Here is an 11,921-nt window from a genome sequence, read left to right as displayed (position 1 = left end):
TGCAGACACTGCAGTAGCCTGCCAGCGAGAACAGTCATACAGTTGTCGAAATCTTCCTACCCAAAGGATTCATCAGAACTCAGCATCCAACTGTCTGGAGGTCTTATTGCTTGGCCTCGCCTTGCTCATGAACCTAATGAGAGCTGGCAGTAATTTGAGCACTTCTGGTTGTGTTTGGGGAGGTGAGAGGTGGCTGAGAATAGATAAGAGTTAGCTAAGATGCTGGCAGTGACTGGGAGGAGAAAAAAGCCACAATTATTTTCTTTCCTTAGGAGAGAGAGCCCGTTACTTGCAGCTGTAAAAGCTGCTTCCTGGCAGCTGCCGTGGAAAGCTTTAAAACATGAAAAAGGCTCGGTCCTCCCGGTGGGCTGAGGGATGTGCTCCCAGCCCTTGCCCAGCCAGCTTCCCCGGGACTCGTTTTTTTTCATTAGGAAAACACACACGTTCAGCAGCAGCAAAACCTCTGACACAGGCACGATGAGCAGTTGTCCTGCTCCTGTGGAAGAAGCAAGAGCTACGCTGCCAGGAGTGCTGGTGGCTGTGAGCAAGGGGACAGCTATCCCAGGTCACCTGCAGCACGAATAAAATGCTCTGACTCAGAGGCAGGAAGGGGAGAGCTCAGGGCAGGAGGAGGAGGAGGAAAGCCTTGGCATTTCTTTCCCAGGTGTGCACACCAGATCATAAATAAGCAGCTGTCGACAGCGATGTGATTTAAGCAGAAAGATTGGTCTTCTGTAGCCAAGGGCTCCTTGGCACAGATAAAAGATCTAGCGTAGGAGGGCGTAAATGCCCAGTACTGTGCTAATTAACATTTTCTGGGGGTGTTGCTAGGCCCTCACAGCTCTACACTTTGACAGCAGCTCGGCTGCAGCCCTGTGCTGGTGTTTTGGGTGCTGGCTGCAAAGTTCCCTTCTGTTCTTTGAGGGCAGCTTTGTGCCTGCTGCTGGGTGAGAGCTGAGCTCGTGTGTGGGCTGGGGCCTGGACATGGAAGCAACTGCCCCCCTCCCGTGTCCTGGTGATGGTGGCAACCAGCATCGTGCTGTGAGGTGCTGCTGGCTGGGGAGGTCCCTAGAGCCAGTTCCCTAGGGTGATGCTTCGTGTCCCTGGGCTGCTCTGGCTGGAGGATGCTGAGTGGTTTTTGAGCGCCTGGCTGGGGCTGGCAAGGAGCAGCAGCTGCTGCATTGGGGTCAGCGTTTAAAAACAAGGTCAAGTGCAGTGCTTGGAGGGGGTGGATCCTCCTAAGGAGGTGGCAGGAGCTGTTGGGACGAGCAGGATTGGATTCCAGCCATTCCTGACACCAAAAATCCTCCCCAGTGCTGTGCTCTCTGTCCCCATCCTTGCTCCAGGTACCTAGATCTGGGCAGGATTACTGTGATCGCTCATTCCCAAACAGTTCCATGAATGATTTATGCATCAACTGCAGCATCTCTGCTAGCAAACACAACCGCTACTGCTTCTGAAACTTGCTGCAGTGAGGACTCTGCCACCAGCCTTCCTAAACTCCTCCACTCAGGAGGAGTCCTCAAAGGTTTTATCCACCCTTTCCCTCAAAAAACCCTCCTTTAGGACAGCTAGGTCCTGATCTAACCTAGCTGTATTTGGGGCAGAGCTGTGCAGGTTTTGGGGTGGATGACCTGTGTGCCTGCCCTTCTGCGGTACCGGGGTCAGTCTCGCTCAGAGTTGGGGACACCACGTGCGCAGCAATTTCAGCTGTAAAATTACTGCAGGAGCAACTTTGCTGTGGAGTTGAAGGGTTTAAATGGAGCAAATCTTGTGGGAGAGGTAATGCCTTTTATTAGGTGGAGAAAACAAATTAGCTTTCAGGTACACAAGCCCTTCTTGCCATTATTGTTCCTGTTATTATCCCATATTGGTGCTATTAGGAACGAGGGCATTGCGTTAGAGGGGAAGCACATTATGCAAGTGTTAAGACCTGCTGGTAACTGCTCTCTGCTGACAGACACTTGCTTAATGATGTGTCGGGGCGAAAGCCAGCGGCAAGGACGAGCACCAGAAGGAGCTGGGAGTGCTGAGCCCTGCCTCGCACCGAGCAGCCATGCCTGGGCCCGATACTCCTTCCACCTCCCCATGGAGGAGAGAGAAAGGACCTGGTGGAGGTTCCTGCCACCACGGCTTTCAGGACACCCCCAAATCCTTTCCTTTTTACATCAAACAGGGTCCTGACCGCAGCAGGACCCTGGGGCAGGTCCCCTGCGGCCAGCGGAGCCGCCCTGGCTTGCTGGCAGAGGGTGAAGGTGCTGGGTGCTCCTGCCCATGCTGGAGGCAGAGATGTCTGCGAGGCTCTCACGGGTGTGAAGAGCACCGGTCACGTTCTGGGCGTTAGGCGGTGGCCGGGGCGGGCGGCAGAGCCAGTTTTACTGCCCCAAAAGTGGGGCTGGGGAGGAGACAGCGACACTCAAATAGCCGGGGCCCTGCGTGCTGCCTGCCAGGTGTGGAGGAGGCCACTCGCCTGTCCCTGCTGCGGGTAAGGCACTTCTCCATGTACACCGGGGGGGCTTACAGACTGCCTTATTGATTTTAGGGGCTGGGGAAGAGGAGGGGAAATGTGGGCTGAAGCGTGGGTTGTGGCAGGAGCATACCCAGGGCAGCTCTTGGGTGGTCTGAGGGATGGAGATGGGATGTGGTGCCTGATCCTTGCTGGGAAGGGCTTCGGTCCTCCCCGCTGAGAGGAGCAACCAAGCTCCTCCAAGAGGGTGCCTAAGGCACATCTTGTGGGGGCACCCTATGGATATGGGGCCGGGCACGAGCTGCGGGGCACGGAGAAGCTTTGGTGCAGGATCCCACAGCAGGGAATCAGCTGCACCTTCTCATACACCTTCTTAGGGGCTGCCTTTCTTCTTTTTGATAATGTTTGATTATTTTTAATGATTTTAGATTAAAAAGTAATTATTTTCAATTAGGAGTTGCACTTCTTAATTACGGAGATGAATTAGGTGGCTATTCATTATTAATTAGATTTTAACTCGGCGCTGATAGAACCTTTTATCTGTCCCTATCTGCTTTCTGCCCATCCCGCCTGCCTCTGCCCCAAAGCTGCCCCAGCCCCGCAGCATCCTGTGGCTTTTACAACTTCTTACAAAATACACATCAGTGTTATCATCCCAGAGGCTGTCTGCTTCCTTCAAGGGTGCAAATCCCGATCACAAGATGGTGTCATTTTGTGGGCTTAAAAACATTAATTGAAAGCATTAATATGCTGCCTCCCTCCATCAGTGACTGGGGCAGAAACTGTGCCCTAATTGTGTGCTGAGCCCAAACAATGACCCTGTTTTTCCCTGCCAGCAGAAGGAACCCGTTCCCTCGTCCTTGCTCCTTCCCTCTGCCACAAGTGGCAATTTTGCTCTTTGTGTGTGACAAAGAGGGTTTGACCTGCCTGTGCTATTTCTTGGATTTTGTTTGTTTTTGCTATTTTTAAAGAAAGCTGTTGGCTTTCTTTTGATCTGCTTTCTTTGCCATCTGTCACCTTTCGGGCATTAATCAATGCTCAGAGTTTTCTCACTGTTGCTCACTGCTGTCTCTGTCTCCCTCCCTGCTACTGTCCCATCCCTGGGGAAAGTCTCCTCTCTGCTGTGGTTTCCCAAGAGCTCAAAATAGTGGTCTTTACCCTCATTTTTTAATATTTTAAATATTTCTTTAATTTTCACTTGCTCCCAGGTGGGTTTGGAAGTGGTCTTAAGGCATCTCTCTGCATATTTGAAGAGAAAACCAAACGGTGGGGACCGGGAAGGTGTCTTCATCCCTGAAAAGCCCACGTTATTCCCCCTCCGGTCGCTCCTCTCTGTGCCACAGGTGTGAGCACCTCGTGCCCCAGAGCCCTTTGGCTGCGGCGAAATGTCGACGATCCTGAAATGTGAGTGTCCAGTGGGAGCTGGGGTGGGACGGGGACCCACAGCCCCCTCCTATGGGTGCACATGTGCTGGGTGCTGCTGGTAACAACCCTCAACCTGTGTCTGTTGTAGGGTTTGGACGGGAAGATAAGGAGAAGGGCTCTGAAGAAGAGAAGGAAAAGGAGGAGGAGATAGAGGAAGAAAAGGTAGGGGAATGATGGAGCTTTTCACAGGTTGGCTGCTAAACCATTTCCCAGAGGATTTCCAGCCCCAGAGTCCCCAGCATGGTGCTCAGGGTGAGCCCAGCACTTCCCAAACCAGCCGTGTTGGGGAACCTCCATGTCCATGGTTGTGCAGCACCTGCGGGGCACCCAGCACCCTGAGCACTGCTGCAGGGAACAGGGGCACAGCAGGGATGTGCACAGGGCAGAGCTCCCTGCTTCCCACTGAGTACCAAAAATGGTACAAGAGGGCATGGGAGGCAGCCAGGGCTTGTAGGGTGTTAGAAACCACCTGCCCTGCCTGATTTACATCCTGGCTGCAATGAGTCATGGCATCCACACACCTCTGGTGGATGGTGCTGTGCCATCCACAGCCTGGAAATCACACCGTGCGCATGGCTTTTCCACTGGGAGGCAGCTCTCTCTTTGATCCTGCTGTTCAAATGGGGTGTCGGGGCCCTGGTGACATTTGTCCTTCCCTCTGCCCCTGCAGGGAGATGAAGAAGGTGGCGACAGGGGTAGCAGCAGCTCCCAAAGCGTCTCAGAGGAGGTAAACCCCCAGACTGTTCACCAACACCCCAGCCCCCGTGCGGGTGCTGTTTTTGGGTGGCATTCAGTACCTAGAGGTACCAGGGGATGGGGCGCCCAGCACTCCACTCACCTGGTGTTGCTTTTCTTCTCTAGCCCCAGGAGCACAGCAGCGACAAGGACGATGAGAAGGAAGCCGCAGATTAGCCTTGCTGTGCACCCCTGGGAGGTGGGGATGCTGGTGGCAGCACTTCGGAGGGGGGACTGGCTGCTTTTAGCCAAATAAAAGAGTTTGCGGGCTCCAAAGAGAGATGCTATTTATTCGTGCTGGCAGGCTGCCTCCCCAGAGCTGCGTGGCCAAGGAAAAGCAGGTGATGGGGAGCTGGCATCTGGGGGAGCACAAGCAGGTTTTGTTCAAGATCATGAAAGGGAATGGAGAGAAATCCAGCAGCCCTGGCTGCCTGGCTCTGGGTGGCCCCTGAAATGGAGAAACCCCCTCCCTGTCCTCTCCGTGCCTCTCGCTCCGGCGCTGTGCAGCAGGCGGCTTCAGCTGCCCGAGGCTGTGCTGAGCTGTTACAACCTGCTGTGATTTTCTACGGAACCCAAGCTATACGAAAAGCAGTCAGAATAGGGGGAGAAAAGCCCCAAACCCCGCTTTCTGCCAGGCTGCCGGCAGAGAGGGGGCTGAGGATGTCCCTGCTCTACACCCGCCTGCGGCTGGGAGAGGGCGCAGCGCCAGGAAAAAGGGGAAAAAATGGGAAAAATGAGCTGTCACCGCCATCTACCGGGGCTGGGACGTGTGGCAGCAGGGGCCAGGGTTTCGTAACCGCTCGGCTGTTTGGTAAGGCTTCCTCAGAAGGGCGTTATTCCTCGGGTAATGCAGAGTTCAGAGAAACTTGGGTTAGCAGTCAGCGCCGGGGAGGATTTTACATAGAACCGCAGGACAGGGAGCGAACGCAGCCGGTTCCTGTACAACCCCAGCAAGCAGCAGGAGCGATGCTGAGGAATGTTTTCTTAGTGATCCAGCGCCGAGATTAAAGGGAAAACATGTAGAGCAAACAAACAGCCACTGCCAAAAGCTAAACTGGCTGTCAGAAGGCTGAGTTTAAGTGCCACGTTTCACATGAACGGGGACACCCCAATGTAAAATAGTGCCATGGGGCCCCTGTGGCTTCCATTGCTTTGTGCACAAGTATTTGAGAACCTTGCACAAGACACAGCCTACTCCCAAACAGCACACAGAGCAGTTTGCATTCCCCTCAGGCCACACTCTCGCAGGACAGGAAGCTCTGGGAATACATTCAATGTGCCTGAACATGAAAGGGATGGCCCTACCTTTGCTTTTTAAGTTTGGGAATTTCCCAAGTGTGCTGTGCCAGGCGATTTTTCTGAGGTCAAATGTGCCTTTCGGTGCCCTGTTGGAACTGATCAGTGCTGCATCTCTTTACACCTGATGGTGAATTTCTTGCCCTGGGATGGGCTAAAGAGATTCAAAGTTCTAAAACTGCCTCTGCACCTTGTGCCACAGCTCCCAGCATTGAAATTTATAAGCAACTGTCTGCAAATGAGCTTGCCACGTCCTCACACTGCCCCAAATCCCATTGCTTTGTGTCCTCAGAGCCAGCATGTGTACATAAACCCCACACTGCTGGGTGATGGTGAGCACCAAGACAGGGAAAGCCTTGCTGTTTGTGGGTTTTGTTCGCTGCTCTGGGCCACTGCACAAAGCTCTGCAAATACAGGGTGCTTCCTCTCTGTTCCTAAGTGATGCCTTGATTTGAACTGATGAGGTTTCGCCAATTATCTGCAGTCCCTAATTCCTCATTGTGTCTCAGCCCTGGCTAGAATCCAGGTGACATGAATGGATTTACAGCATGAGCATCCGTGACAGCTACCTGGATTAGGGCTTTAAAAACGCTTATTGGAGGGACACAAAGTAGGCCAAACATTTGGCTTTTGGAGATGCTGAGGACGAGCCCTGCAGCACCGTGGGGGACAGTGGTGTCCTGTGGGACGGGGCTGGGGACAGCTGGGTATCCCCCAGCATGATCTTGGTGCTTGCCCACAGCCTCGGGAGCTTCCCTAGCACTGCTGGACATGAAATCTAGCTCCACTGGGGTGCTTAACCACCAAACGTGCTTTAAACACCCTCATAGTTCAGCCTGGGTCTCCCTGGATGTGTCTTTGGCCAGTTGGGAGTGGAGCATGGACAGGGCCATGCTGAGCATCCATCACGTCCAGCTTGTGGAGGGGTGGAGTAGGAAAAGAAGACCAGCAAGAGAAACTGGCAGCCGTGAAGTTACTTAAGCAAGCCTTGTTTACACACATTTAATCCTCTTTATATAATCGCCCAGAGGCAGCAGGAAGGGTTGTGCTGCCCCTGCTCACACCAGGGGTGGCTGCAGGGACCCTGCACGGCACGTGGCCACCCAGGGTCTTGCAGAGATACAGGTGCCAGGAGACCCTGGGCATGGAGAAAGAAGTGATTGCCATGCCACTCCATGCAGAGATGGCCCCGAATTAAGGCATTTTTCTCTAAATATTGATAATTTCAGAACAGTAAGGTCAGACCTTTATTTCGCTCTGAAATTTTCCATCTTGCACTTAGGGGTTGCATTGAGTAAACATGGGTGTTTTGTTATGTAACGTGTCCTGTTAGGGAAACAAGCCTCTCTTAAGGTAGAGATCAAACAGAAATCTTTCCTTTGTTCCCAAGTGGCCTTCTTCGTGGAAAATTTCAAAGCTGCTTTTTCATTCCACCAAAAAGTGGGAACAGTAAGAAATCCTGACTTTCCCGGCAAAGCTGATTCCTGCAGCCCTGCTTATGATCTACTAATCTCTGCAGGGCGCCAGGCAGAGGTTTCCTACAAACCAACTCTTCTATTTTTGTGCTGAATAATAAGAAAAGCAAAACCAGAGCAGAACACGTGTCTCACAAGTGGAGGGCGCTTTGGGAGGTCAAATCTCTCCTCCCACCCCTGCTCCCTGGAGACTCCCTGTGCTGAGTCCTTCTGCAATTTGTCCTCTCATTCTCAATATCTGGAAATTAAAGGCTTCTCACCATGTTAATTAAAAGCTGGAAGTTATACCAGAGCTTTATTCACTGTGGTGCTTGGGTTTCCTTTTCATAAAAATGTCTCTAAGTGTACAAACCCTGCAAATGCTTTCTTCTGAGAGTCCTGCATTGGCTCCTTCAGAAGAGCAGAGAGGGGAATTTGTTCACAAAACCTGACTGTGATACATTCATAACATCCACAAAGAAGCAGCACCAGGCTCCTTGTGAAGGAACACCTGTGGTTTTCTCCAGCAGATCCTCTGGGATGAGTTTCTGGGTGACAGACCTGAGGAGCAATAGCAGCTGGACCCTGAGGAAGGGTCCACAGCTCCTGTAGCCAAAGGTTGTTCACCTGCGGTCTGAATTTCAGGGAGAAGTGGGAGCAAACCAACACGGGAAGATGGCATGGCCAGAAATGCTGCTCCCAGAGCAAAGGGTTGCAGATGTGGGGGAAGCAGAAGCTCTGCCCAGGCCACCAGCACTGCAGCGAGCCCCCAGGCAATGGGCTATAATGGTGGCATGCGTATCCCAGCTCATCCTGCCTAAAATCCAGCACTGTCCATGTGTTTAGTACTCCCCACCGCTGGGTGTGGGGATGGGGGCTGCTCAGCACCTTCCTGAAGCCCTCTGCATGGCTCCCTGAGTCTTTGAGGTGCTTCTTTCTCCATTGTGTTCACACACAGGGCTTAGCTGGAATTTGGCCCACTGGCTTCACAAGAGCTCTTTGTCCTTGCTAGAGAAGGACACTGAGGTATCAGGCTGGTGGGGGTGGAGATTGCAGGGAATCACTGCGAGCTCACAGCATCCTGCCCTGCAGACTGTCCTAGGGTAATTGGGACAATTCTGATCTTGCTTTTACCCGGCATGGCTCATACATGCCCACGGTTTTCTCCACGCTTTTATTGTGAGACATGCTCCAAGGCCGAGTGAGAATATTCCATCAACCTCTTTGCCAAGACGTTTGGCCCAAGAGAGTAAAATGAGCCAGACGGGGACTGGGGCCCTCCCCACTCGCCTCTCGGGTTTCCAGGACTCGAGGCAGAAGCAGGGTTACGTGAGCACTGCGATAGCCTTACATCGCAGCAGTGTGTCTGGCCGGTCCATGTGACACTCAACGCGTTTCTCTAGGAATGAGGATGCCTTGGGCAAAGCCTGCGTGACTCAGAAGGGAAAATACTGATGTTTTCTTGAAAGGAAAATATTGAAGTTTTCTGAAATCGCCTGCCCTGTTTACCTCCGATCCTCCTTACTGAAAGTCGGGGCCTCTCGGAGCTCTCAGCCAGCCGAGTTTCGGGACTGAGGGAACAGCACCATGTAATTTGTGTGGTTGCTCCCTGCCCAGTGCCCAGTCAGCACAGCTCAGACCTCGAATACCAGACATCAAGGAGCAGTGTGGCAATCGGCTGCGTCTGCCAGAGAGAAAACCAGGCACGGAGCAGCTGCCCTCGTGGGACGCAGGGACCTGGAGGAAAAGGTGCTTGTTACAAAAAGCAGGCGGGGACTGCAGACAGGAGCCTCCTGCACCACCTGCTTCCACTTCCTCTTGCTCCATTTACCAGGACCGGCTTTGAACTGCGTGTGGCAAACGGAGAAACCCGGCAGCGGAATGATATCCTGGATACAGAAATACTGTGAGGCGAAGAAAGCAAAAATGCCAGGAAGCTGATGTGCTTGTAGACACGCTGGGAGGCGTATGATGCAAGTGACTCCCTGCGTGCTATTTGCACGTACCGAGGTGTAAAAACAACTCCTTGCGCCAACCCCAAGGACATGGGGCTGGGCTCCAGCCCCAGCTGGGAACCAGAGGGGCAGGAGCGGGGCTGCACAGGTGCTCAGCCTGGTCCTGGCCCTTTGCCCAAGCAGGAATAAAGCTCGGAGCCTTATCCTGTGCCCGCTGACTCCTGCACATCCCCGCTGCCTCCAGCCCAGCCCGTCTCCTGCTGTGGCAGTGCCGCAGCCCCTGTGCTGCTTCTCCTTGGCTGGGTGCCAACTCTTTCCTCTTTCGGGTGTTTTTGAAAGAGAAAAACTTGTTTTACCTCTGCACACCAGGACTTGCAGGTCTGATGGTGACAACCCCATCCACACAAGAGGGAAGAGCAGGGTAGGTGTGTGACGGGGCCATGGCACACACGGGGCAAATCCCTGCCCAGCAGCTGCCGGTGGTGCCTCCGCAGACACCCTAAGGAGCACCCTGGTCTCCCCTGCCAGCACTGTGAAGGCACCACAGGTAGGTGCTGTCACCTCTGTGCCACTCCTTCCTGTTAAACTTGTCAAAACCCAATGTCAACACTGGCAGCAAATATTTAAGTGCTGGAACAAAGCACACAGCCGCCTGGCGTGAAGGCACCGAGTCCCACGTTGTAGCTCGGCTGTCTGCACCACATCCAGGAGCCTGTGCCAAAGCCGGGGCACCGGCGGCATGATGGCAGAGAGAGGGGGGAGCCAGGGGCTGCTTGTCCCTGGGACAACACCCCGGCAGCTCCCCAGCCTGGCTGGGCCCCATCTTTAAAGTGGAAAGAGAAAAATCCGATGATGCTCTGCAAATCGTACCTGAGCACAGCATGAGTTGTTCTGCAAAACACTGAGTCTTCATCTGGTCAGTGGAATAGTTAACATTAGGTATTTATTTTAAATTTAATTTAATTTAACTTAATTTAACTTAATTTAACTTAATTTAATGTTTATTTTATTTTATTTTATTTTATTTTATTTTATTTTATTTTATTTTATTTTATTTTATTTTATTTTATTTTATTTTTATTTTATTTCAGCACATACTGATTCAGCACAAGCACACCAGTGACAAGCAAAAGCATTCGGACTTTACCACCAGCTCAGCTCTCTGTAGACTGAAGAAAACACACTGCTCTCACGCTGGTGCCAGCAAAGCCCCGTTTCCAGCACATGTACACGTTGTGGCTGATTGATTTCTGAATGCATTACGCAAAGGCAGCAGCACGGCCTCGCTGCTGGCGAGGTGCTGGGCCCGCACGCGCGAGGATGCCTGCGGAGTGAATCAGGAGGTGAGCAGCAGAGCAGGCAGGGCACAGGAGCAGCCCAGCATCACCTGGAGGGGCACATTGGGGTGGTGAAAGCTGCCCCCCACCTGCTGCTAGCTCCCAGAGGGCTGCTGCTCCCGGCTGAGCCACAGCAGCAGATTTTGGGAGCGCTCGGCCACTTGGATGTGGTGGCTGAAATCGCCCTCAGGTCACGGCTCAGCAATGTGTCCTGCTGGAGGGTAAGCTGGGTGGTCAGGCTTCTTGGTGACAATGTTGTGTTTTAGTCATTATCCAGGTTTTGGTGGAAAAACTACCCACTGGGGAACTAAAACATGAGGCGACAGCATTGGTTGTAAGTGAGCCTTGTGCATCTGAGAAAGGTCCAGGAGTGCTGCTGGCAGGAGGCCTGGTGGCACCCCCCAGGGGTGACTGATGGAGGTGGCTTTGACCCTACCCAAAGTAGATGGGAACACAGAGGCTGTCCCCAATGGGGTCCTGGGCAGCCCCATGGTACTCCAAGGGTGTCTGCAGTCCCCAGTGCCCCGTGGGATGGAGGGCTGGGGAAGGAGGTGCTTGGGGCTGTGCTGTTGAGCAGGGCCACGGGTTCCACCCGTCTGCAGAGCCCGCAGAAAATAATTAGGTTTTGAACTTTTAAAACCACTCGTGAGCTGTTTAATGAAATCACAGTAGGTTTTGAAACAAAACCTGCTCCACAGCCCCAGCCTCTGCCAGCCACTCCCTCAGTGGGACACGGGTTGCACCAGCACTGCTGGCTCACCGGTGATCTCCCTCCCTAAGCATCCCTGCCAGCGTGCTCCCGTCTTTGTTTGGCTTTTAGGGACATGCAAAAGAGCCTGTGGATTGCTGTGCATCATCCTTACATAAAGTCTGAACTACTAAGCTGTTTTTCCCAGCACCAGCTCTCTGAGAGCAGCCATCACCTTGCTGCTGGGATGCGTGGCAGGGGGATGCTTCCCCCCTGTCCTGGGGGGCTGTGAGCAGGAAGGGGACCTCCCCACCCAGGTCCCTGCTGGTTCAGCTCCCAGAGAGCACCAGGGGAAGATGCAGTGTCCCACCTGCCCCAGAGGGACCCCGCTTTGCCCCGTGCACCCTGCAGCGAGGCGGCTGCATGGCGGGGGCTGCAGGGGCACACTTGGGGTCCCCCAGCCTCACCAACCTCCCGGGCACCTTGCACCCCATCCGACCCACGGGGCTCTCCAGCACCCCACAGCAGGGAGCACCCCAACAAACCCCTCACCCCTCTTGCTTC

The 11,921-nt window shown here is 53.5% G+C and overlaps 1 long non-coding RNA gene across 1 annotated transcript; it reads left to right on the top strand.

Annotated features, from left to right (window-relative positions):
• The first annotated feature begins 3,249 nt into the window (after nucleotides 1-3,249).
• LOC311444479 lies at nucleotides 3,250-4,903 on the top strand. Its single transcript, XR_014697896.1, has 4 exons — nucleotides 3,250-3,871; nucleotides 3,981-4,054; nucleotides 4,563-4,619; nucleotides 4,754-4,903. It is a non-coding gene; the product is annotated as an uncharacterized lncRNA (long non-coding RNA).
• The last annotated feature ends 7,018 nt before the right edge of the window (nucleotides 4,904-11,921 follow it).

Source organism: Aythya ferina (assembly GCF_964211825.1).
Source record: "Aythya ferina genome assembly, chromosome: 14".
Classification (NCBI taxonomy): domain Eukaryota; kingdom Metazoa; phylum Chordata; class Aves; order Anseriformes; family Anatidae; genus Aythya; species Aythya ferina.
Note: the sequence above shows the minus strand (reverse complement) of the source record. Positions and strands in the feature narration are given on the sequence as shown.